Genomic DNA, 27,461 nt, shown 5'->3' with positions numbered 1-27,461 from the left:
GATGGAATTTAAAGACTTTCTTATAAGATAGTTTCTCTATTCATGTTTCTTTTCCCTACCCAAATCTATACCTGGTGCTAAGTACTTTATATATCTTCTGTTCACTCACGGCAAGGAAAAATATGTTAACATGTATAAATACATATTAAACAACCCCGAAAAAATAACCAGGCATACATGGTATCAAGGAAACTCTCCTAATGGACCTGCGGGGTGTCACTCAAGGACCAGGGTGAGTTGGCATAACACGGTTGTGGAAGGAGAGGGACGCTTGGGCCTCTGTTATGTGGGCCCTCAGTAGGCTCAGTGTCATGGCCATAAAATCATTGCTCGGTGCGTACCCAGGCAAAGATTTGGCGGTTGGGTGGAACTGCTTGTCAAAATATGGTAGTTCTAGGTAAAATCACAAATACTGTCCTAGACAGCGGGTGCTGGTAAACTGGCTCTTTGGGGTGTAGCATTTGCCGATTTCCATGGTGAAATACTCTCTATGGAAGATTTCGTTACCAACGGTTGAACAGCCTGCTTGCAAAGTTCCTGAATATTTAATCATTGGCCCTGGGGAGACAGTGTGAGCTGGACCCAGTGCACCACTGTGACATCTGCTATCGGTGGGCCCAATTTTGACATGGTAGGTGGCACAGTATTTCATTTATAGTGCTTGTAATACCTTCAGAATGCTTTATGATAAATCTTAAGAGGAAGTAATCACACTGAAGGCAATTTTATGAACCCTGCCTGATTCTCAGGAGACCAAATTTACACACTGAATTCTTTCAGTAGAAACAATTGACTAGAATCTCACATCACTGTACGTTTTTTTGTTTTTTGCCTGCTAGATCCTTTTATTTTTCTATTTTATTTTTTTTATTTTTGTTATTGAGGTAACATAGGTTTATAACATTGTATAAATTTCAGGTGTGCATCATTATACTTCTGTTTCTGCATAGATTACATCATGTTCTCATGTTCACCACCCAAATACTAATTACAATCCATCACCACACACATGTGCCTAATTATCCCTTTTGCCCTCCTCCCTCCCCCCTTCCCCTCTGGTAACCACCAATCCAATCTCTGTCTCTATGTGTTTGTTTGTTGTTGTTTTTATCTACTACTTAATGAGTGAGACCATACGGTATTTGACCTTCTCCCTCTGACTTATTTCACTTAGCATAATACCCTCAATGTCCATCCATGTTGTCACAAATGGCTGGATTTCATTGTTTCTTATGGCTGAGTAGTATTCCATCGTGTATATATACCACATCTTCTTCATCCATTCATCCCTTGATGGGCACTTAGGTTGCTTCCAAGTTTGGCTATTGTGAATAATGCTATCACTGCACCCTTTGTGACTGGCACTTATGAAAGTGGAATCACTAAAATTATACTGAATTATTATTTTGAATTGAACAGAATGTTAATAAAATGGATTATACAGTAGAGATAAACTCCTTCATTGATAATCACTTTGGAAAAAATAATTAGTTACATATAATATATATTTATATTATATATAAATGTTATATAAATATTAAATAAGTAAATATTTTTGGCATTATTTTAAATGGTTAGATATTCAGGAGGTTTTATTTGTTCTAATGTTTCTATTTATTCCTGAAAAGAATTTTCACTGTATTGCCTTGTTGACCTAAAGTAGCTTAGATGAAATGAATTACAGTATTTTGAAGTGAGGTGGTTGGCCCTAATTATACAAAGAATAGGAAATTTGTAGGAAGAAGATCATGGTTTTGTTTTTTGTCTGTGGTCTGAGAATAAAATATTTTCACTGTCAAATTCTTTTTTTTTTCAATCTTAAATTATCTCAGGATTCTTGGACCCTCGTAAATAAGACAGGATAAATTGAGTGCAAGTGTTTTAACATTATATAAATTCTAATCTTAAAAATATCTACCTGCATATATATAACATTTATTTTTTTATAAAGTTTTTTTAAAAACAGTTTTATTTATTTTTTTATTTTTTTGTGAGGGAGATCAGCCCTGAGCTAACATCCATGCTAATCCTCCTCTTTTTGCTGAGGAAGACCGGCTCTGAGCTAACATCTGTTGCCAATCCTCCTCCTTTTTTTTTTTTTTTTTTTTTACCCAAAGCCCCAGTAAATAGTTGTATGTCATAGTTGCACATCCTTCTAGTTGCTGTATGTGGGACGCGGCCTCAGCAGGGCCGGAGAAGCGGTGCGTTGGTGCACGCCCGGGATCCGAACCCGGGCAGCCAGTAGCAGAGCGTGTGCACTTAACCGCTAAGTCACGGGGCCGGCCCTGTAAAATTTATTTTTAATTTATATCTAGCATAGTATTTTATATTGAAAGCAGTTTGCTATTGAAATAATGTAGTACTAAAAGGGTGAGAATCTCATCTTTGAATATTTACAAAGCTGTTTAAAAATGCTGATCAATCTGCCTCTGTTTGTGTCCTGTTTAATATATATTGTCTTAATTATTTGGAAAATGCTAATAAAAATATAAAGTAAGAAAAAAAATCACCTGGGAGCTTTTCAAACATAACAATACCAGGGTTTTACCTACAGATTCTGATTGAATTGGTTTTGGGTGGGACCCAGGCATCAGACTTTTTAAGCCTCCCCCTCCAGCTGATTCTAGCAGGTAACCAGGAATAAAAACAGTTGCAAGTAATATGGGTTAGCAAGCAACTCCCAAATCTAGGGTCTATTGCCATAGTACCCTGTATGAGAACAAATATATCATTATAGCAAAATTATTCTGAAGTTGTTTCATGCGTGTGTGATGCCAGTAAGAGGCAGCCCCCAAGGATGGGACTGGTGCCTCCCACTAGAACCTAACATGCTTCTGTCTATGGTGTGTGCTCAGTAGATGCTAAGTGGATGTCTGGTGGCCAAATTTCTGTTAATAAAGACCTCCTAGGGGCCCGCCCCGTGGCGTAGCAGTTAAGTGCACGCACTCCGCTGCTGGCGGCCCGGGTTCGGATCCCGGCCACGCACCGATGCACCACTTGTCAGGCCATGCTGTAGCGGCATCCCATATAAAGTGGAGGAAGATGGGCACAGACGTTAGGCCAGGGCCAGTCTTCCTCAGCAAAAAGAGGAGGATTGGCAGATGTTAGCTCAGGGCTGATCTTCTTCACACACAAAAAATAAATAAATAAAATAAAAACTTGTCATTAAAAAAAAAAAAAAGACCCCCTATGGGTTTGTCTTCAAATACCTGGCCACACTAGGAGGATCACAACCTTCTGTAGACATTACGTGACAATCATCAGAAGGAAAGGTAGAGGAGAAGTGAGGAGAAGACCCCACCAGCCTGTGGACCTAGAGGGTACCCCATTAACAGTAACGACTCAAAATTCCCTGACCCTTGTTCTACATGCTCATGTACTTCTGGGAGTTTCCTGGAGGTATTTCCCATGTGCCCATGGTTGAGTCTTCTCCTGCTGCGCCTTGGCTTCTTCACAGAGCTGCCATAGGGTACCAGCATGGCCACCGGATGCCACCATCACCTGTCAGAGCCAAGACCCAGGAGCCCTTGAAATACTAAGGTTGCAGGGTTTTCTTGTGCAAAGAGGAAGACAGTCCCTCTTTGCATTGCACTCCTTTGACAGGGGGACCCTAAACAGTCCATGGGAGGCTGGGCAGATGTACAGATTTGAGGGAGTGATCATGAGAATCACTGCCCTCTTTCCCTGCCTCAGTCATTCTTAAGGGCTCCTTCTTACCCATTTGTCATCCATGGCCATATCACTTTCTTTACTTAGATTGAGTTCTCTGGGAGGTTCCATCTTTCATGCAAATAGGGTTCTGGAAAGCCTCCCTGCTGAGTCTTCGGACATGTCTGAACCACAAGTTGGATTCAAGCTGGTATCACCACTCAAGTCACAGTCAATATACACCAGTGGCAGCAGTTGGTACCTAGAGGGCAAGCAAAGTGCCTCCAGAATCTAAAGATAAGAAGCCCCTCTAAGAGGCTAACTAGTCGAATCAACACAACACACGAGATTAGCCGTCTGTAAAAGTGATTTCTGCCTGAAGTATGAGAAGGGAAAGGGAGAAAACAAACATTTCCTGAGCACCAGCAATTTTCTAGATATTTCATATATTTTGGCATTAAGTGCTCACAACACTCTTAGGAGGTGGGTATAATTACCCCCATTTTACACATGAAGAAACAGAAGCTCAGAGAGATCACGTGGCTCAGATTTTGATCTCAGAAATGTTTTGCAACCACTGATCTATTTTCTGTCCCTACAGTTTTGCCTTTTCTAAAATGTCAAATAAATGGAATCTTACAGTATGCAGACTTTTGAGTCTGGCTTCTTTCACTTAGTATAAGGCATTTGACATTCATCCATGTTGTTATATGTATCAGAAATCCATTTCTTTTTATTGTGAAGTAGTATTTCATTGTATGGATGTGACCTAGTTTGTTTATACATTCCTCAATTAAGGGATATTTAGGTTGTTTCCATTTTTTGGCAATTACAAATAGCACAGCTATAAACATTCACATACAGGTTTTGTGTGATCATAAATTTTCATTTCTCCAGGAGTGATATTTCTGGGTCATAAGATAGATGTCTGTTAACTTTATAAGAAAATGCCAAGTGTTTTCTAAAGCAGCTGTAGCATTTTTGCATTCCCACCAGCAATATATAAGAGTTCCAGTTACTCTGCATGCCAGTCAGCATTTGATATTGTCAACATCTTTTATTTTAGGCATTCTAAAATGTATATAGTGGTATATCATTGTGGTTTTAATTTGCATTTCACTAGTTACTAATGATGTTGAGCATCTTTTCGTGTGCTTGTCAATATATCTTGCCATCCATACATCTTCTTTGGTAAAGCATCCATTCAAGTCTTTTGCCCTTTTTAAATTGTGTTTGCTCTCTTATTGCTGAATTTTGAGAATTCTTTATATAAACATATCATTTATCAGTTGCACAATTTGCAATTATTTTTTCTGAGTCTGCTTGTCTTCGCATTTTTTGAGTGTGTGTGTGTGAGGAAGATCAGCCCTGAGCTAACATCTGTGCTAATCCTCCTCTTTTTGCTGAGGAAGACCGGCTCTGAGCTAACATCTATTGCCAAGTCTCCTCCTTTTTTTTTTTCCCCCAAAGCCAGATAGTTGTATGTCATAGCTGCACATCCTTCTAGTTGCTGTATGTGGGACACGGCCTCAGCATGGCCGGAGAAGCGGTGCGTCGGTGCGCGCCCAGGATCCAAACCCGGGCCGCCAGTAGCGGAGCCCGCTCACTTAACCGCTAAGCCACGGGGCCGGACCCATATTTTCTTAACAGTGTCTTTTGAAGAAGTCCAATTGATATATTTTTTTATTTTACAGATCATACTTTTGGCGTTGTATCTAAGAAATCTTTGCCTAACTCAAGATCACAAAGATGTTCCCTTCTGTTTTTTCTAGAAGTCTTATAGTTCTAGGTTTTACATTTTGGTTTATGATCCATTTTGATTTAATTTTTATAGATGATGAGAGCTATAGAGCAAAAGTTCAATTATTTGTATGTAGATATCCATTTATCCCAGTACCATTTGTTGAACACCCTTGTCAACGTTGATCTAACATTACCGGTTTTTTTCCCCCTGTAAATTTCACCTTTTCCACTACATGCCAGTTTCTCAGTAATGGGTCATTCATTTGTCCATCTGTCATCATTCACTTCCTCTTGCTTACTTGGTTCCAGCTGATCTTCTTGTTGTTCCTCTAATATGCTGATTGTGAACCTGCCTCAAGCTCTTTGCTCTTTCTATTCTCTTAGTCTGGAATGCTCTTCTTCCAAATATCCACATAGCTCACTCCTTCATTTCATTCAGGTCTCTGCTCAGATATCACCTTATTTGAGAGAACTTCCTGAAGACTCTATGTAAATGGCTCTCCAACCCTATCTTGCACTACTGCTTTACCTTGCTTTACATCCTTTCAGAGTATGTATCACAATCTGACTATTTATATTTATTAGTGTATTTATTTCTTGACTGTATACTCCTTCCCCCAACCACTATCAAAATGTTAAGCAGAGTGATGTCAGCAACATGGCGGAGTGAGCCATTCCCTTTATCTCTCCCCCTTAGAACTACAACTAAATGGACATTCATTGACCAAGAGAGAATACCCACACAGCACAACAGGATGCCTGAGAGACCCACGCAGGTATACATTTGAAGGTGGATGGACTGGCTCCCCAGGAAGTGGTGGAGAAAGGTGAGCCCTCCCCTACCCTTCCCCGGCAGCCCTGTGCAAGCACACGAAGACTTTCCCTGCTGGTAGGAGAGCCCACCCAGTCGCTGCAGTCCCAATGAGTGGCCCAGGCTTGGACCTTGCAAAGAAGCCCCACCCACCAAGCACAGCGGCTGATGCAACCATAAGAAGAGGTGGTGGCAGGTATACCCATGCACACGAATGCTTTCCTGGCTGGTGCAAACACCCATAGTACTGCTATGGCCCCACAAGTGGGAATGCACCTTGGCACAGCGGCAGCCCTGAGCCCACGTGCAAACACTTTCCCAGCCAGTGGGAGCATGCACCATACACACACAACTTCCAGAAGATGGGAAGGGATCAGAAACACAACTCCTGCTTTCCCCCAGTGGTAGCAGGTGGAATCTGTGACCTGATACTACCACAAATGCGCCGGCAAAAGATTAGTTCATCAAACACCATGAGAAACTACAGCAACAACTCAGAGCAGAAGGAAAATGACAAATCTCCAGAAACCAACCCTGAAGTCACAGAAATTTACAATCTACATGACAGAGAATTCAAAACAGCAGTCATAAAGAAACTCGATGAGATACAAGAAAACTCAGAAAGACAGTTCAATGAGCTCAGGAATAAAATTAATGAGAAGAGGGAATACTTCACCAAAGAGATTGAAAATAAAAAATAAAAATAATAAATAAATAAATAACCAAGCAGAAATTCTAGATATGAAGAACACAATTAATGAGATTTAAAAAATCTAGACTCCTCAAAAAATAGAGGTGATGTTATGGAGGAAAGAGTTCGTGATTTAGAGGATGGAAATATAGAAATGCTTCAGGTGGAGGAGGAGAGAGAACTAAGATTTTTTTTTAAATGAAGAAATTCTTCAAGAAATATCCAACTCAATATGAAAAGCAATATAAGAATTATAGGTATTTCAGAGGGAGAAGAGAGGGAGAAATAAGCAGAGAGCTTTTTCAAAGAAACAAACCTAGGGAAGGAACTGGACTTACAAATACATGAAGCCAATATAACTCCTAATTACATCAATACTAAAAGATCTTCTCCAAGAAATAATAGTAAAACTGGCAAAAATCAATGACAAAGATAAAATATTAAGGGCAGAAAGCAGAAGAAATTAACCTACAAAGGAACCCATATCAGGAATTCAGCAGATTTCTTGGCAGAAACCTTACAGGCTAGAAGAGAATGGAAGGATATATTCAAAATACTGAAAGACATAACTTTCATCCAAGAATACTCTATCCAGTGAAAATATCCTTCAGATATGTTGGAGAAATAAAAGCTTTCCCAGATAAACAAAAGCTGAGGGAGTTCATTGCCACTAGAACTCCCCTACAAGAAATTATTAAGGATGCCCTCAAACCTGAAACAAAAAGTCAAAAGTCTACAAAGCTTTGAGCAAGGAGGTAGACAGACAAAATCAGAAAACTTCAGCTCTCTTTCAGAATAGGATAGCAAATACTTAATTCTAACTTAAAAGATAAAGGGAAGGAAAGCATCAAAGATAACTATAAACACTTCAACTTAATCACAAACTCACAACACAAAACAGAATAATTCATGACAACAATAACTCAGAAGGGGAAGAGGAAAAGGATGGAACCTGCTTAGGCTAATGGAGATAAGACGACATCAGAAGATGGACTGTATCATCTATGAGCTCTTCTATTCAAAACTCATGGTAACCACTAAACAAAAAATCAGAGCAGAGCCACAATTTGTAAAAAAAAAAAAAAAGAGAAAACCTCCACAGAAAATCACCAAAATGAAATGGCAGTCAGAAATACAAATGAAAAGAAACAATGGAAATATAGAACAACCAGAAAAACAAGAGCTGAAACAGCAGTATTAAGCCCTCATATATCAATCATCACTCTAAATGTACATGGATTGAATTCTCCAATCAAAAGGCACAGAATACTTGGATGGATTAGAAAACAAGACCCAACAATATGCTGCCTCCAGAAAACACATATCTCAGCCCTAAAACAAACATAGGCTCAGAGTCAAGGGATGGAAGACAATACTCTAAGAAAATGGCAAACAAAAGAAAGCAGGTGTTCCCGTACTTATATCAGACAAAGCAGACTTCAGGATGAAAAAGACGAGAGACAAAGAGGGGCAGTATATGATGATAAAAGGGACTTTCTACCAAGAGGACATAACATTTATAAATACATATGCACCTAACGTAGGAGCACCAAAGTATATAAAGCAACTATTAGCAGACCTAAAGGGAGAAACTAACAGAAACACAGTAATTGTAGGGGACCTCAGCACCCCACTTACATCAATGGATAGATCATCCAGACAGAAAGTCAACAAGGAAACAGTGGCCTTAAATGAAACACTGGACCAGATGGAGTTAATAAATGTATGTAGAGCATTCCATCCAAAATCAGCAGAATACTCATTCTTCTCAAGTGCACATGGAACATTCTCAAAGATAGACCATATGTTGGGAAACAAAGCAAGCCTCAATAAATTTAAGAAGATTGAAATCATATCAAGCATCTTTTCTGACAACAATGCTACAAAACTAGAAATCAAATAGAAGAAAAAAGCTGAGAAAGTCACAAATATGTGGAGACTAAACACCATGCTATTGAACAATCATTGGATCAAGGAAGAAATCAAAGGAGAAATTTAAAAATACAGGGAGGCAAATGAAAATGAAAACACAACATACTAACTCGTGTGGTACGCAGAGAAAGCAGTTACAAGAGGTAAATTCATAGCAATACAGGCCCACCTCAACAAAAAAGAAAAATGTCAAATAAGTAATCTTAAGCTACACCTAACAGAACTAGAAAAAGAAGAACAAATAAAGCCCAAAGTCAGTAGAAGGAGGGAATAATAAAAATTGGAACAGAAATAAAGGAAATAGAGACTGAAAAATCCATAGAAAGAATTAATGAAACTAAGAGCTGGTTCTTTGAGAAGATAAACAAAATTGACAAACCCTTAGCCAGACGCACTAAGAAAAGAAGAGAGAAGTCTCAAATAAATAAAATTAGAAATGAAGGAGGAGAAATTACAACAGATACCACAGAAGTACGAAAGACTATAAGAGAATACTATGAAAAACTATATGCCCACAAATTGGATAAAGAAATGGATAAATTCTTAAGCTCATACAACCTCCCAAAACTGAATCTAGAAGAAATAGAGAAGCTGAATAGATTAATCACAAGTAAAGAGATTGAAACCGTAATCAAAACCCTCCCAAAAAACAAAAGTCCAGGACCAGATGACTTCTCTGGAGAATTCTACTAAACATTCAAAGAAGACTTGATACCTATCCTTCTCTAACTATTCCAAAAAATTGAAGAAAATGGAACACTTCCTAACTCATTCTATGAGGCCAACATTACCCTGATACCAAAACTAGGCAAAGACAGCACAAACAAGGAAAATTACAAGCCAATATCATTGATGAACATAGACGCAAAAATCCTCAACAAAATAATGGCAAACCGAATACAGCAATACTTTAAAAGGATCATACACCATGATCAAGTGGGATTTATACCAGGGACTCAGGGATGGTTCAACATCCGCAAATCAATGTGATACACCACATTAACAAAATGACAAGGGTGCCCACTCTCACCACTCTTATTCAACATAGTACGTGAGGTTTTGGCCAGAGCAATTAGGCAAGAAAAAGAAAAAAAAAAACGGAACCAAATTGGAAAGGAAGAAATGAAACTCTCACTATTTGTAGATGACATGATTCACTGAAAACTATAAGACATTATTGAAAGAAATCAAAGAAGTTACAACAAAATGGAAAGCTATCCATGCTCATGGATTGGAAGAGTAAACACACTTAAAATTTCCATTTTACCTAACGCAATCTACAGATTCAATGCAATCTCAATCAGAATCCCGATGACATTCTTCACAGAAATAGAGTAAAGAATCCTAAAATTTACATGGAACAACAAAAGACCTCAGATAGCCAAAGCAACCCTGAGAAAAAGGAACAAAGCTAGAGGCATCACAATCCAGGACTTCAAAATATGCTCAAAGCTATACTAATCAAAACAGCATGGTACTGGCACAAAAACAGACACACAGATCCATGAAACAGAACTGAAAGCCCAGAAATAAAACCACCTGTCTACAGACAGCTGATCTTCGACAAAGGAGCCAAAAACATATGATGGAGAAAGGAAAGTGTCTTCAATAAGTGGTGTTGGGAAAACTGGACAGCCACGTGCAAAAGAATGAAAGTGGACCATCTGCTATCGCCATTCACAAAAATTAACTCAAATTGGATCAAAGACCTGAAGGTGAGACCTGAAACTATAAAACTCATAGAAGAAAATACAGGCAACACACTATATGACATTGGTCATAAAGGAATCTTTTCGGGTGCCATGCCTACTCTGGCTAGGGAAACTAAAGAAAAAATAAGCAAGTGGAACTTTATCAGATTAGAGAGCTTCTACAAGACAAATGAAACCAGAATCAAAATGAACAGACAACCCACCAGCTGGGAGAAAATATTTGCAAAACATATATCTGACAAGGGGTTAATCTCCATAATATATAAAGAACTCACACAACTGAACAACAAAAAAAAACAAACAACCCGGTCAAAAAATGGACAGAGGAAATGGATAGACACTTCTCCAAAGAAGATATACAGATGGCCAATATGCACATGAAAAGATGTTCAACATCACTAATCATCATGGAAATGCAAATCAAAACAACACTAAGATATCACCTCATGCCCATTAGAATGGCTATATCACCAAGACAAAAAACACAAATGTTGGAGAGGATGTGGAGAAACAGGAACCCTCATACACAGCTGGTGGGAATGCCAAGTGGTGCAGCCTCTATGGAAAACGGTATGGAGACTCTTCAAAAAATTAAAAACAGAAATACCCTATGATCCAGATATCCCAATACTGGGAATCTATCCAACGAACCTGAAATCAACAATCCAAAGAGGCTTATGCACCCCTATGGTCATTGCAGCACTATTCACTATAGCCAAGAAGTGGAAGCAACCCAAGTGTCCCCTCGACTGATGATTGGATCAAGAAGATGTGGTATATATATATACAATGGAATACTACTCAGCCATAAAAAAAGACAAAATCGTCCCATTTGCAACAACATGGATGGACCTGGAGGGTATTATGTTAAGTGAAATAAGCCAGAAAGAGAAAGACAAACACTGTATGCTCTCACTTATATGTGGAATATAAACCAACACATGGACAGAGAAAACTGTATGTGGTTACCAGGGGCAATGGGGGTAGAGGGTGGGCACAAGGGGTGAAGGGATACATGTATATGGTGATGGACAAACAAAAATATACAACCAAAAATTTCACAATGTTATAAACTATTAAAACATCAATAAAAAAATTTTTAAATAAAAAAATAAACATGAATATATGTAAAAAAAAAGAAAAAAAAAGAATGAAAGTAGACTATTATCTTACACTATATACAAAAATTAACTCAAATTGGATTAAAGACTTGAAGGTAAGACCTGAAACCATAAAACTCCTAGAATAAAATATTGGCAGTACACTCTTTGACACTGGTCTTAGCAGCATCTTTTCAAATACTATGTCTACTCAGGCAAGGGAAACAAAAGGAAAAATTAACAAATGGGACTACATCAGACTAAAAAACTTCTGCAAAGCAAAGGAAACCATGAACAAAATGAAAAGACAACCCACTCACTGGGAGAAAGTATTTGCAAATCACATATCCGACAAGAGGTTAATCTCCAAAATATATAAAGAACACATACAACTCAACAACAAAAAAACAAACAACCGGATCAAAAAATGGCCAGAGGATATGAACAGATATTTCCCCAAAGAAGATATACAAATGGCCAACAGACACGAAAAAATGTTCAACATCACTAATTATTAGGGAAATGCAAATCAAAACTACGATGAGATATCACCTTACCCCCGTCAGAATGGCTATAATTAACAAGACAAGAAATAAATGTTGGAAAGCATGTGGAGAAAAGGGAACCCTCATACGCTGTTGGTGGGAATGCCAACTGGTGCAGCCACTATGGAAAACAGTATGGAGATTTTGCAAAAAATTAAAAAATACCATATGATCTAGCTATCCCACTACTGGGTATTTATCCAAAGAACTTGAAATCAACAATCCAAAGAGATTTATGCACCCCTATGTTCATCACAGCATTATTCACAATAGCCAAGATGAGGATGCAACCCAAGTGCCCATCAATGGATGAATGGATAAGGAAGATGTGTTATAGATATACAATGGAATACGACTTACCAGTAAAAAAAGACTAAATGATCCCATTTGCAACAACATGGATGGACCTTGAGGGTAGTACGTTAAGCAAACTAAGCTAGACAGAGAAAGACAAGCACTGTATGATTTCACTCATATGTGGAAGATAAACAAACACATGGATAAACAGAACAGATTAGTGGTTACAGAGGGGAAAGGGCTGGCCGGGTGTGCGAAAGGGGTAAAGGATCACATATGTATGATGATGGATAAAAACTAGTCTATTGGTGGTGAACATAATGCAGTCTATACAGAAACTGATATATAATAATGTACACCTGAAATTACACAGTGTTATAAGCCAATATGACCTCAATAAAAAAAAAAAAAAGAGGTGGAACCAACCTTCAATGGCTTCCCTTTGCTTTTAAGGTAAAGAGGACCCTACCTGCCCCATTCCACCTTGCATGACCCCCAGCCTCAATTGCCTGTCTCTCTCCTTGCCCAACTCACTACCCCAGGCACACCCACCTTTCTTTAGTTTCTCAAACATGCCAAGTGCCCTCCCCCCACAGGGTTTTTGTAGTGCCGATGCTTAGCAGGCCCTTTCTCCCCTCTCCTCCCCAAGTAACCACTTTTAATCCTTAGCTCTCAGCTCAATCACCACTCCCTCTTGGGAACCCTTCCCTCACCTCCATGACTAATTCCCTAGGACTAGGTCATAAGATCCCCAGCACCATGTACTACTTCTCCTTCAAGGCCAAGAAGCCATTATCCATTTCATTTCTGTGGTTATTTAGTTAATGTTGGTCTTTCTTGCTGATCTGTGAGCTGCATGAGGGCAGGAATCACATCCGTTTTTCTCTCCATTGTGTCTCCAGAGCCTAGCACTCTGCCTAGTGCCTAGTAGACACTCAGTAAATATTTCTTAGTTGGATTTATTCAATAAGATCAATGACATTTTATTAAGTATTGACTATGTGCAGGAACAGTTCTAGGCACCGGGGATATATTAGTGAATGAAACAGACAAAATTCCTGCTCTCATCGTGCTTAACATTCTTTTTTTTTCAATTATTTTATTGAAATCATAAAAGTTTATAACATTGTGTAAATTGGGGTATGTATTATTATTTTTCAATTTCTGTATGGATTGCATCGTGCTCACAACCAGTAGTCTAATTTTTATCTGTCACCATACATATGTGCCCCTTTACCCCTTTCGCCCACTGCCCACCCCCATCTCCTCTGGTAACCACTAATCTGTTCTCTATATCCATGTGTTTGTTTATCTTCCACATATGAGTTAAATCATGCTGTATTTTTCTGTCTGGGTTATTTCGCTTAACATCATACTGTCAAGTTCCATCCGTGTTGTTGCAAATGGGATGATTTTGTCTTTTTTTTTTATGACTGAGAAATATTCCATTGTATATATAAACCACATCTTCTTTATCCATTCATCAGTTGATGGGCACTTGGGTTGCTTCCACATCTTGGCTATTGTGAAAATGCTGCAATGAACATAGTGATGCATAAATCTCTTTGGATTGCTGATTTCAAGTTCTTTGGATAAATACCCAGTAGTGGGATAGCTAGATCATATGATATTTCTATTTTTAATTTTTTGAGAAATCTCCATACTGTTTTCCATAGTGGCTGCACCAGTTGGCATTCCCACCAGCAGTGTGTGAGGGTTCCCTTTTCTCCAACATTTATTTCTCGTCTTGTTGATTATAGCCATTCTGACGGGTGTAAGGTGATATCTCATTGTAGTTTTGATTTGCGTTTCCCTAATAATAAGTGATGTTGAACATCTTTTCATGTGTCTGTTGGCCATCTGTATATCTTCTTTGGAGAAATATCTGTTCATATCCTCTGCCCATTTTTTGATCGGGTTGTATGTTTTTTCGTTGTTGAGTTGTATGAGTTCTTTATATATTTTGGAAATTAACCCTTGTTGGAAATATGATTTGCAAATACTTTCTCCCAGTGAGTGGGTTGTCTTTTCATTTTGTTCATGGTTTCCTTTGCCTTGCAGGAGCTTCTTAGTCTGATGTAGTCCCATTTGTTAATTTTTTCTTTTGTTTCCTTGCCTGAGTAGACACAGTATTTGAAAAGATGCTGCTAAGACCAATGTCAAAGAGTGTATTGCCTATATTCTCTTCTAGGAGTTTTATGGTTTCAGGTCTTACCTTCAAGTCTTTAATCCAATTTGAGTTAATTTTTGTATATGGTGTAAGATAATGGTCTACTTTCATTCTTTTGCACGTGGCTGTCCAGTTTTCCCAACACCACTTATTGAAGACACTTTCCTTTCTCCATCGTATGTTCTTGGCTCCTTTGTCGAAGATTAGCTGTCTGTAGACAGGTGGTTTTATTTCTGGGCTTTCAGTTCTGTTTCATGGATCTGTGTGTCTGTTTTTGTGCCAGTACCATGCTGTTTTGATTAGTATAGCTTTGAGCATATTTTGAAGTCCTGGATTGTGATGCCTCTAGCTTTGTTCTTTTTTCTCAGGATTGCTTTGGCTATTTGAGGTCTTTTGTTGTTCCATGTAAATTTTAGGATTCTTTACTCTATTTCTGTGAAGAATGTCATCGGGATTCTGATTGAGATTGCATTGAATCTGTAGATTGCATTGGGTAAAATGGAAATTTTAAGTATGTTTACTCTTCCAATCCATGAGCATGGATATCTTTCCATTTTGTTGTAACTTCTTTGATTTCTTTCAATAATGTCTTATAGTTTTCAGTGTATAGATCTTCCACCTGTTTGGTTAAATTTATTCCTAGATATTTAATTCTTTTTTGTGTGATTGTAAATGGGATTGTATTCTTGACTTCTCTTTCTGCTAGTTTGTTATTAGTGTATAGAAATGCAACTGATTTGTAAGTTGATTTTGTACCCTGCAACTTTGCTGTAGCTGTTGATTATTTATAATAGTTCTCTGATGGATTCTTTAGGGTTTTCTGTCTATAGAATCATGTCATCTGCAAATAGTGAGAGTTTCATTTCTTCCTTTCCAATTTGGTTCCGTTTTTTTTTCTTTTTCTTGCCTAATTGCTCCGACCAAAACCTCAAGTACTATGTTGAATAAGAGTGGTGAGAGTGGGCACACTTGTCTTGTTCCTGTTCTCAGAGGGATGGCTTTCAACTTTTCACCATTGAGTATGATATTGGCTGTGGGTTTGTCATATATGGCCTTTTTTATGTTGAGGTACTTTCCTTCTATATCCATTTCATTGAGAGTTTTTCTCATAAATGGATTTTGGTTCTTGTCAAATGCTTTCTCTGCATCTGTTGAGACGATCATGTGATTTTTATTCCTCCTTTTGTTAATGTGGTGTATCACATTGATTGATTTGCAGATATTGAACCATCCTTGCTTCCACGGAATAAATTCCACTTGATCATGGTGTACGATCCTTTTAATGTATTGCTGTATTCAGTTTGCCAATATTTTGTTGAGGATTTTTGCATCTATGTTCATCAGCCATATTGCCTATAATTTTCCTTCTTTGTGCTGTCCTTACCTAGTTTTGGTATCAGGGTAATGTTGGCCTCATAGAATGAGTTAGGAAGTGTTCCATTTTCTTCAATTTTTTGGAATAGTTAGAGAAGGATAGGTATTAAATCTTCTTTGAATGTTTGGTAGAATTCTCAAGAGAAGCCATCTGGTCCTGGACTTTTGTTTTTTGGGAGGTTTTTTTGTTTTTTTTGCTGAGGAAGATTCATCCTGAGCTGACATTTGTTGCCAATCTTTCTCTATTTTGTTTGTGGGCCACTGCCACAGCATGGCCACTGATGAGTGCTGTAGGGCCCCACCCAGGAACTAAACCCAGGTGGCCAATGCAGAGCATGCCAAACTTAACCACTAGACCACTGGGGCTGGCCCAGTGAGGTTTTTGAGCACTGTTTCAATCTCTTTACTTGCAATTGGTCTATTCGGTTTCTCTATTTCTTCTTGATTCAGTTTTGGGAGGCTGTATGATTCTAAGAATTTATCCATTTCTTCTAGGTTATCCAATTTGTGGGCATATAGGTTTTCATAGTATTCTCTTATATCCTTTGTATTTCTGTGGTATCCATTGTAATTTCCTCTCCTTCATTTCTGATTTTATATCTTTGAGTCTTCTCTCTTTTTTTCTTAGTGAGTCTGGCTAAGGGTGTGTGTGTCAATTTTGTTCATCTTCTCAAAGAAACAGCTCTTGGTTTCATTGATTATTTCTATTGTTTTTTTAGATTCTATTTCATTTATTTCTGCTCTGATTTTTCTTATTTGCCCCCTTCTAGTGACTTTGGGCTTTGTTTGTTCTTCTTTTTCTAGTTCTGTTAGGTGTGGTTTAAGATTATTTCTTTGAGATTTTTCTTGTTTGTCGAGGTAGGCCTGTATTGCTATAAATTTCCCCCATATTATCACTTTTCTTGCATCCCACATGAGTTGGTATGTTCTGTTTTCATTTGTCGCCAGGTATTTTTTTATTTCTCCTTTGATTTATTTACTAATCCAATGGTTATTCAGTAGCATGTTGTTTAGTTTCCACATATTTTTGACATTCTCAACTTTTTCCTATTAGTTGATTTCTAGTGTCACAGCATTATGGTCAGAAAAGATGCTTGATACGATTTCAATCTTCTTAAATTTATTGAGGCTTGCCTTTTTTCCCAACATATGGTCTATCTTTGAGAATGTTCCATGTGCACTTGAGAAGAATGTGTATTCCGCTGTTTTTGGATGGGATGTTCTATATATATCTATTAACACCATGTGGTCCAGTGTTTCATTTAAGGCCACTGTTTCTTTGTTGACCTGCTGTCTGGATGACCTATCCATTGACATAAGTGGGATGTTGAGCTGCCCTACTGTTATGAGAGGTTTGGGGATTCAATCGGAGATGTAAAAGAAACTTTCCACTCCAAACAAATGGACTGAAGGTATATTGTATTATATAGAGGATAGTAAAGGCGATAGTCTGCAAACAGATCTGAATAGGTCAAATAATAAGAGGGAAAAAACACCAGCTCGACTGGAAAGGGAAAACATCCACATCGGCTGAGATAGCAGCAGATTTGAATAGGTCATATAATAAGAGGGAAAAACATCAGATAGATCGGAAAGGGAAACACCAGATCAACTGAAGGGAAATGACACAAATCAACCAGAAAGAGAAACACCAGGTTGACCGAAAAGAGAACACATCAGATCAATTACTTCACAATAAATCAATTACTCCACAATAAATCAATTACTCACAACATCCACGCCCCACCGCCGGGAGAGTCCTGTCAATCAACACGGCTGGGCAAGGATCACATGTCCTGGGCAAGGCGTCCCTTCCACAGGTGGAACTCTCACCAAGTCTCAGTCTCCAGCAGTTTTTTATAGCATCAATAATTTCCAGAGTAAGCAGTTACAGAGTTTTTTTAGAGCAAGCATCTAGTGTTCCCGTGCACAAATGGTTATCAGTGGCGTACGTGCACTGAGCTCCACCCCCCAGGCTGTCTTCCCAGCCTAGTAGTTGTGTACGTGCCTTGTGTACCTTGCTTATCGTCCCAGCCCGGCACAGATGGCCAGTCTGCCCCAGGCTGCGGCGCCTGAAAGGCCTTGAAATTTTTACACATTGCAACTATCTCCATGGGAGAAGGGCCAGTTCCCACCACGCAGAAAGCAGCTTTTATATTTTTTTATGTGTGCTGGTGGCTGTAGGTCAATGGAGCAGCCAAACATGGCTGTACTCATGTCAAGACATTTTTGGCCATGGCTGTCTCCATTAACCATAAGACACCATATGCACAGACAGTGAACTTCATACACAAGTACACAAGGCACATCCAAGAACCCAAAATCCAATGACTACAATAATTATAAAACTGTCTCACAATAAAGGACCCAAACCCCAAGATAACAATCAAATAATCCTTTAGAATATGAATTATTAACTTGATCTTGCAAATCATGTAAAGCATCAAAGATAACATTAGTTTGATCTGATACATTGAAACAGCACATACCCGGTATTTTAGTACAAGGTGTTTGATGAAGAAGAAACAAATAGTCTAAAGTGGTTCGTTGTTTAAGAGTCTCTCTACGCGGTTTCTGTAATTCCTGAGGTATAGCTAAGAAGGCTCTAACAGTATCATTCATTACATGTGTCAACAAGCAGGAAAGTTGTTCAATTTGAAGATGGTTGTCTACAATCAAGCCAGGATCAGGTAGTAGGAGGGCGGCAAGCGTTGCCACAGTAGAGATGGGAAGAAGGTTAACATGAGGGTCACAATCTGTAGCGAGTGCTCGTCTTACTCGGGAATTTTTGGTAGGGAAAGCAGCTATAAGAGGAACTATTGGGCCAATACCACATGCAACAGATGTGTCAGTTGGAATGTGTGAGTATGCAGTATTATCACATAACCAGTAATATCCAACAGGTAGTCATGAAGGAGTCGGAATAGTAACAGGGATAGTCTTATTGCAATAGAATGGAATATATGTACAATTAATACAATAACATGTGGTAGAAGTCACTCCTGATATAGGCATAGATACTAAAGAGGAAGAAACAGTGACTTTTACATGTGACACATTAGATAAAGTAACACCTAGGCCTAACAAATTAGCTTGCAGAAGTCCAGAAAGATTATTGCGGTTTCTAAGACAAAAAGCAGTTTTATTTAGAACTGTATGAGCTAAATGTAACCACAGATTAGTGTTTTTAAAAGGAGTAGTGGCATTAGGAAGGATGCTAACTAATAGAGTTTCTTTAAGAAACGGGGAATCTGGATTCTCTTTTTTCCATTTGATACAAGAATATCAGCCGCCATCACGGAGGGTAGCAGAAGGCAGGGTAATAGAGAAATTATAATTAGTTTTATGTGATTGATCAGATATAGGCTTATACCGAGAAGGTGCTTGATGTTTCTGAGACCAAATTTCTCGGTCATTCATAGTCCAGGTTATAGGTCCCACCGGTGTAGAGCAGTTGGTCCAGCAGTGCAGGGTCAAAGATTGTCCTACGGAGATATTAGTGGGTATGTAGGTCTGCAGCAGACATGGAAGTGCAGCATAGCATAGCAAACACAGCAGGAATATCTATTCACGCAAAGAAACAGAATTTTTAGGAACACGATATAATTGTTTATTTCCTGGATACATTACTATGAGTGTTGCAGTGGGCCCTTGGGCCACTACTTCTGCGGCATGGGGAGCCGCATTGGGTGGGTGTGTCACCCACACTTTTGCTCCAGGTTTCCATCCATCTGTAGACCCAAATCCTTGCATTCCTGTTTTAGTTAACTCACTTGGAGGTTGTCCTTGTGACACACTTGGAGTCAGGAGGGGAAGCACCAATAATTGTCCCACTCGTTCCCCAGACTCTATAGTTAGTACTGTGTCACTACCATTATATAATATAAATTTTATTTCTCCTTGGTAATCTGGATCAATGACTCCTCCTAGTACATCAATACCTTTTGCTGCTAGTCCAGAGCGTCCTTTTAACAAACCAAAGCTGTTTTTGGGAAATTGCACCCCTGTCCCAGTAGGGACGATAGACTGCTTCTTAGGGGGTAATTGAATAGAATAAACAGTAGATAAATCTAATCCAGCCGCTTCACCCGTGGCACAAAAAGGTGGTTTACCAGATTGAGTCAATGGCCAATATATTAAGGTCAGAAGCTCATGGGTGGCGGCTGCCACTTCTGTAATCTTTGCTGGTAATAATCTTGACAAAAGAGTCTCATTAGGGCCTAGTGGCCTGTTATTTAACATATTTAGAGCAGTACTTAGATGGTTGTGCCACCCCTTTAATGAGCCATGACCGAGTTTCCTCAATTGTTGTTTAAACAATCCATTTATTCGTTCTATGAGGACGGCAGCTTGGGGGTAATAAGGTATATGATAAATCCATTCTATATGATTTTGCTTTGTATAAGTTTGAATCAACTTACTTGTAAAGTGGGAACCATTATCACTCTGAATCTGCCTTGGTGTTTCGTAATATAACTTAATTGTATCTAATAATTTTATGGCACTCTGTTGGGTGGCTACTTTAGCCGGCATAGGCAATAAATAACCAGAATATGTATCAACAGCAGTGTAGGCATAAGTATATCCACAAGAATTTGGCAAGGGTCCAATAAAATCTATTTGCCAGGTATGGGCGGGAAATAATCCCTTTTGGATATGACCTTGGTAGGGGTGTGGAACTCCCCGTTTATTTAACAGTTGGCATAACTGACATTGTTGTACTACAGTGGCAATATCATCATGGGTGACAAGGATTCCCCTTTGTTGTGCCCACCTGTATGAAGCTTGTTTTCCCAAGTGTCCACTCTTCTCGTGGACCCATTGTGCTAAACCTGGATTGTACGTTGCACGAATCTGCACCAGCTGATCAGCATGAGAATTATGCTTTTGTTTTGCAGAAATTAAAGAACTGTGAGCATCAACATGAAATACAGTAACAATTGTGTTTTGACACCATAACCATGTCTTCCCATAACTTCTTTCCCCGTATTTCTTTATCATTAATTTTCCTGTCATGTTTTTTGCATTGTGGCATCCACGTTGCCAGACCTTGTGCCACTGCCCATGAATCAGTATATATATGACATTGTTGCCCCTGTTCTTGTTGAAGTGCCTGATACACCGCATAAAGTTCAGCATATTGGCTACTCATATTATCTCCAGTGGTTACAATTGTTTGTTGGGTGGATGGGTTATAGGCAACTGCTTTCCATTTCCATGAGCCCGATATAATTTTGGCAGAACCATCTGTAAACCAGGTATGTTTTTGCTGTTCTTCAGTCAATTGATCATATGAGACACCCCATTTAACAGGATATTCTGTTATATCAGTCTTAGGTAACATAGTCGGGTCACTGCTATATTGAGATACTTGTTCATGTAATAGAGACAACCCCTTTGGGCCACGTTTGGCCTGATCCTGAATATACAATTTCCATTTGATAATGTTAAATTCTTGTGCATGTCCAATTTTATGAGTAACCGGCGTGCTATGAATCCATTGCGCAATGGGTATTTGGGGGCGCATAATTACCTCATGTCCCAGGGTAAGGCTTTCTGAGTCTATTAGAGCCCAATAGCAGGCTAACAACTGTTTTTCAAAAGGACTATATCTTTCACTGGAATAAGGAAGTTTGCGACTCCAAAATCCCAGAGGATAACGTCGGGCACCCTTGTTTTTGCCATAAACTCCAGCTGGCATATTGATCAATGACGTCTACCTGTAATTCAATGGGTCCCGGTTTAATTGGCCATAGATCTAAAGCAGTCTGAATAGCATGCTTGGCTGCTTCAAAAGCATTTTGTTTCATTCCCCATTCAAATTCATATTTTTTTCTGGTAACTTTATACAAAGGTGCAGGGAGCTGACTTAAATGTGGAATATGTGCCCTCCAAAATCCAAATAATCCAATAAATTTTTGTGCTTCCTTTTTGCTACAAGGTGCTGCAAAATTTAATATCTTTTGTCTAGCTTTAGGTAAAATTTCTTGTTTTCCATTATTCCAAAGTATTCCCAAAAATTTAACACTTGAACTTGGGCCCTGAATTTTAGCTGGATTAGTTTTCCATCCATCCTCCTCAAGTGTGGCTATTACTTTTTCTGACTGTTGTTGTACTCTTTCTTCTTCATTTCCTTGGATCATAATATCATCTATATAATGTACTAATTGGACATCATCGGGAGCAGGTACCTTTGCCAAGGTTTCAGCAACCTGTCGATGGCAGATAGTGGGACTATGCACATATCCCTGAGGAAGTCTAGTAAAGGTATATTGTTGTCCCAGCCACGTGAAAGCAGACTGTTTTTGGACACTTTTAGGTATAGGTATAGTGAAGAAAGCATTAGCCAAGTCTATAACAGCATACCAAGTGCCTGGATAACATTGCATTTTTTCTGTAAGAGTAATCAAATCAGGGATGGCAGCTTGAATAGCTGGAGTCACTTTGTTTAGCTCTCTGTAATCTACAATCATTCTCCATGTCCCATCACCTTTTTTAACAGGCCAGATAGGATTATTCCAGGCTGTAGTTACTCTGCGAAGGACTTTTACAGCCAAATAATCTTCTATGGTCTCAGATATTTCTTGCTGTCCTCCAGGGATGCGATATTGTCTTTGATTGACCACTTGCGTGGCAGGTGGAATTTCTACTTCATGATGCAAACATCCCACAATTACAGCATTAATATGAAAAGACAAAGCTCTGACAGCAAATTGGTATCGTCCATCAGCCAAATTTAATGTCAATCCTTTTAGAATATCAATCTCAATTATATATTCTGGTATGGGCAAAATCATGACTAGATATGTGCTCCGGGGTAGTTGCCCAATTTGGATAGAAAGGTTAGTGGTGACTGCCTGGATTTCTTTTTCTCCCAATCCAGTTATCAGAATTGATGTACCTTGAAACTTAGTTGGATTCCCATAGATAAGGGTGGCCTCTGCCCCTGTATCTACAAGTGCCTGCACACTAGTTGTAGATCCATTCTTCCAAAATATTTTAATTGGTACATGTGGTCTAATATCTTTTCTTGTAGTGGCACCAATCGATACAGAGGTTTGGCCTTCCCTTCAATCACGTAAGTCAGCAAGAAGAGGATCCGAGGGAGGAGGCGGTGCACTACGTGCAGTAGGCACTGGGTTGGAAGCATTCTCTATACTGTCCCTTTTATTTACTTGTTTTACATTCAGCCCTTTTTCTTTATATAGTTTCCATAATTCTTTAGTGTCAACTCCATCAATCTGATCTTTGGGTACTCCTGCCCGGAGTAGAGCCAAAAACATATCACCTCGAGTAATTTTAACCTTTTTAGAGAATGTTTCTCTTTTTTCCCTTCCTGGAGAGTTTTCAGTTGCCTGCCAGTCTCCTAAGTCTCCCAGCTGCATAATCTTGTCTGCAAGTGTTGATATAGGGTTTTCAGTTTCATTCATGTGAAGGGATGTAATTATTTGTTTATATGCCGGAGGTGCAGTTTTTATCAACTTGTTTTGCACCTGGACACTTAAAGTCATTTCATTTAAAGCTTCACCACACCCCAAAAACACAGCCCGTTTCACGGTTTCTTCTCTCATCTTTTGGACACAATCCTTTAAATTGTACCACAGTCTATTAGTGTCCAGCCATACGTCATCTGTGGGGTATTTATCTTGAGCTCCTTTTACTGCAAGAGCCAATAAAGTTGTACCATCAGTGTCTTGTCCACGATCATTTGGGGGGTGAGCATTCATGCTCCAATCTCTGAAAGCTCCCTGTATTACTGGATCATTGGACAAAATTACAAATTTAAAAGCATCTCCTGCATCCAGATTAATTCCTGCAGTGCCCATATCACATAGGCGAACAAGCCAGGTTATAATGGCTTCTCCAGGCTTTTGTGTAGCCCGGGCTAGGATATCAGAAATTTCTTGTTGGGTAAAATCCTCAATCACATCCTTCCTTACAGGATGATCACCATCCATTTCCATCCGCCTACGGCGAAGAGGACGTGCCTCTGTGCGTTTGAGCTGTTTTTTCTCTTCCTCATAATCAGTTTCTTAGAATCATCATCCCAGATATCACCATCCCATGTGTCAGGGTCCCATTTAGGGCCGGCCGATGCTATGGCCATATGAACTTTTCATTCATTTACCTTTCCTTTCCTCTTTCTATATTTATATTTGGCCACTCTTACAGCAGCCTTTTCTGCTATAGCTTGGTAGTTGCAAGCCTCATCTCCCAGTGTATGATATTGACACTGAATCATAGCCAACCGAAACTGCAAACCTGAAACTTCTTTCTCCAAGAGTACCTTCTCTCTCTGTATCTTATCCCTATCTTCTATAGCCCCACGATAAGCAGTCATCAAACACCAACCTCGTTGTGCCAAAAAAGAAACATCATCTTTCTTTTTCCTTTCCACCGTCTGCAAAGCTTTGGTCACATCCAATCATTCAAATTGTCGCAGATGAACATCCCAAGATTCACATAACCCTGACCTACGAGCCCACTCCCCAGCCAGAATGCAAAAGGGAGGGTCCTCCCATCCTGGGATCTCCTCCACCTTGGCTTCAGTTACATTTCGTTTGAATAGGAAAGTCATCTCCTTAATCGAATCCTGCTCACAGGGCCAATTATGTTACGAGAGGTTCGGGGATTCCATCGAAGACGTAACAGAAACTTTCCACTCCAAACAAATGAACTGAAGGTATATTTTATTATATAGAGGATAGTGAAGGTGATAGTCTGCAAACACATCCGAATAGGTCAAATAATAAGAGGGAAAAAACACCAGCTCAACTGGAAAGGGAAAACATCCACATCGGCTGAGATAGCAGCAGATTCAAATAGGTCATATATTTTTATTTATTTTTTTAATTTTTTTGTGAGGAAGATCAGCCCTGAGCTAACATCCATGCTAATCCTCCTATTCTTGCTGAGGAAGACCGGCTCTGAGCTAACATCTACTGCCAATCCTCCTCCTTTTTTTTTTTCCCCCAAAGCCCTAGTAGATAGTTGTATGTCATAGTTGCACATCCTTCTAGTTGCTGTATGTGGGACGTGGCCTCAGCATGGCCAGAGAAGCGGCAGGTCGGTGCACGCCTGGGATCCGAACCCGGGCCGCCAGTAGCGGAGCACACGCACTTAACCGCTAAGCCACGGGGCCGGCCCTCGAATAGGTCATATAATAAGAGGGAAAAACATCAGATCGATCGGAAAGGGAAACACCAGATCAACTGAAGGGAAATGACACAAATCAACCAGAAAGAGAAACACCAGGTTGACCGAAAAGAGAACACATCAGATCAATTACTTCACAATAAATCAATTACTCCACAATAAATCAATTACTCACAACATCCACGCCCCACTGCCGGAAAAGTCCTGTCAATCGACACGGCTGGGCAAGGATCACATGTCCTGGGCAAGGCGTCCCTTCCACAGGTGGAACTCTCACCAAGTCTCAGTCTCCAGCAGTTTTTTATAGCATCAAAATTTCCAGAGTAAGTAGTTACAGAGCTTTTTTCAGAGCAAGCACCTAGTGTTCCCATGCACAAATGGTTATCAGTGGCGTACATGCACTGAGCCCACCCCCCACCCCCCACCCCCCGGCTGTCTGTCGTCCCAGCCCAGTAGTTGTGTACATGCATTGTTTACCTTGCTTATCGTCCCAGCCGGCACAGATGGCCAGTCTGCCCCAGGCTGCCACGCCCAAAAGGCCTTGAAATTTTTACACATTGCAACTATCTCCATGGGAGAAGGGCCAGTTCCCACCACGCAGAAAGCAGCTTTTATATTTCTTTTTGCGCTGGTGGCTGTAGGTCAACGGAGCGGCCAAACATGGCTGTACTCATGTCAAGACACCTACTATCATTGTGTTGCTGTTAATTTCTCTCTTTAGGTCTGTTAATAGTTGCTTTATACACTTTGGTGCTCCTGTGTTAGGTGCGTATGTACTAATAAGTGTTATGTCTTCTTGGTGGAATGTCCCTTTTATCGTTACATAATGCCCCTCTTTGTGTCTCATTATCTTTTTTATCTTGAAGTCTGCTCTGTCTGATATAACTATGGCAATGCCTGCTTTCTTTTGTTTGCCATTTGCTTGGAGTATCATCTTCCATCCCTTGACCCTGAGCCTATGTTTGTCTTTAGGGCTGAGATGTGTTTTCTGGAGGCAGCATATTGTTGGGAATGGTTTTTTAATCCATCCAAGTCTTCTGTGTCTTTTGATTGGAGAATTCAATCCATTTACATTTAGAGTCATGATTGATATATGAGAGCTTAATACTACCATTTTAGCCCTTGTTTTCCAGTTGTTCCATATTTCCATAATTTCTTTTCATTTGTATTTCCAACTGCCATTTCAGTTTGGTGGTTTTCTGTGATGGTTTTCTGAATTTTCTCTTTATTTATGATTTGTGACTCTGCTCTGATGATTTGTGTTGTAGTTACCATGAGGTTTGTATAAAAGATCTCTTGGATGAGATAGTCCATTTTCTCATATCCTCTTATCTGCATTAGCCTAAGCAGGTTCCATCCCCTTCCTCTTCCCCTTCTCTGTTTTTGTCGTCACAAATTATTCTTTTTTGGTGTTGTGAGTTTGTGACTAAATTGAAGTGTTTATAGTTATTTTTGATGTTTTCCTTCCCTTTATCTTTTATGTTATAATTAAGTGTTTGCTAACCTATTCTGACAGAGTTGCAATTTTCTGATTTTGTCTGTCTCTTTATCTCCTTGCTCAAACCTTTGTAAACCTTTGCCTTTTTGTTTCACGTAGGAGGGCTCCCTCCATTATTTCTTGTCAGGCAGGTCTAGTGGTGATGAACTCCCTCTGCTTTTGTTTATCTGGTAAAGCTTTATTTATCCATTATATCTGAAAGATAATTTCCCTGGATAGAATATTCTTGGCTGATAGTTTTTGTCTCTCAGTATTTTGAATATTTCATTCCATTCTCTCTTACCCTGTAAGGTTTCTGCTGAGAAATCCACTGAAAGCCAGATATGAGTTTATTTGTAGGTTATTTTCTTCTGCTTTGCTGCCCTTAATACTTTTTTTTTGTCATTGACTTTTGACAGTTTTAGTATTATGCCTCGGAGAAGGTCTTTTTGCATTGTGGTAATTAGATGGTGTAATTGGTTTCCTATACTTATCTGTCCAGTTCTTTCCCCAGGTTTGGGAATTTCTCAGCTATTACATCTTTGAACAAGCTCTCTGCTCCTTTCTCCCTCCCTTTCTTCTCCCTCTGGGATACCTATAATCCTTATGTTACTTTTCCTAATTGAGTCAGACATTTCTCAAAGAATTTCTTCATTTTCTTAAAATCTTAGTTCTCTCTCCTGAAGTTCTCCCTTTATTTATGGAAGTTCTCTCTTCCACCTGAAGCATTTCTAAGTTTCTATCTTTGAGGTCACTAATTCTCTTCTCTATAAGGTCTACTTTATTTTTTATGCTTTCTACATTA

General features: G+C 39.2%; 1 protein-coding gene across 1 annotated transcript in view; it reads right to left on the bottom strand.

The window, feature by feature from the left end:
- The window catches only part of NOS2 (nitric oxide synthase 2), a 112,457-nt gene extending 86,972 nt beyond the window's left edge, over positions 1 to 25,485 (bottom strand). Inside the window, exon 1 of the mRNA XM_058560298.1 lies at positions 25,355 to 25,485. The gene's annotated coding sequence lies outside the window, so the exon portion shown is untranslated. The remainder of the gene's footprint in view (positions 1 to 25,354) is intronic.
- Between the last annotated feature and the right edge of the window lie 1,976 nt (positions 25,486 to 27,461).

Source organism: Diceros bicornis, chromosome 18, assembly GCF_020826845.1.
Source record: "Diceros bicornis minor isolate mBicDic1 chromosome 18, mDicBic1.mat.cur, whole genome shotgun sequence".
NCBI classification, from domain to species: domain Eukaryota; kingdom Metazoa; phylum Chordata; class Mammalia; order Perissodactyla; family Rhinocerotidae; genus Diceros; species Diceros bicornis.
Note: the sequence above shows the minus strand (reverse complement) of the source record. Positions and strands in the feature narration are given on the sequence as shown.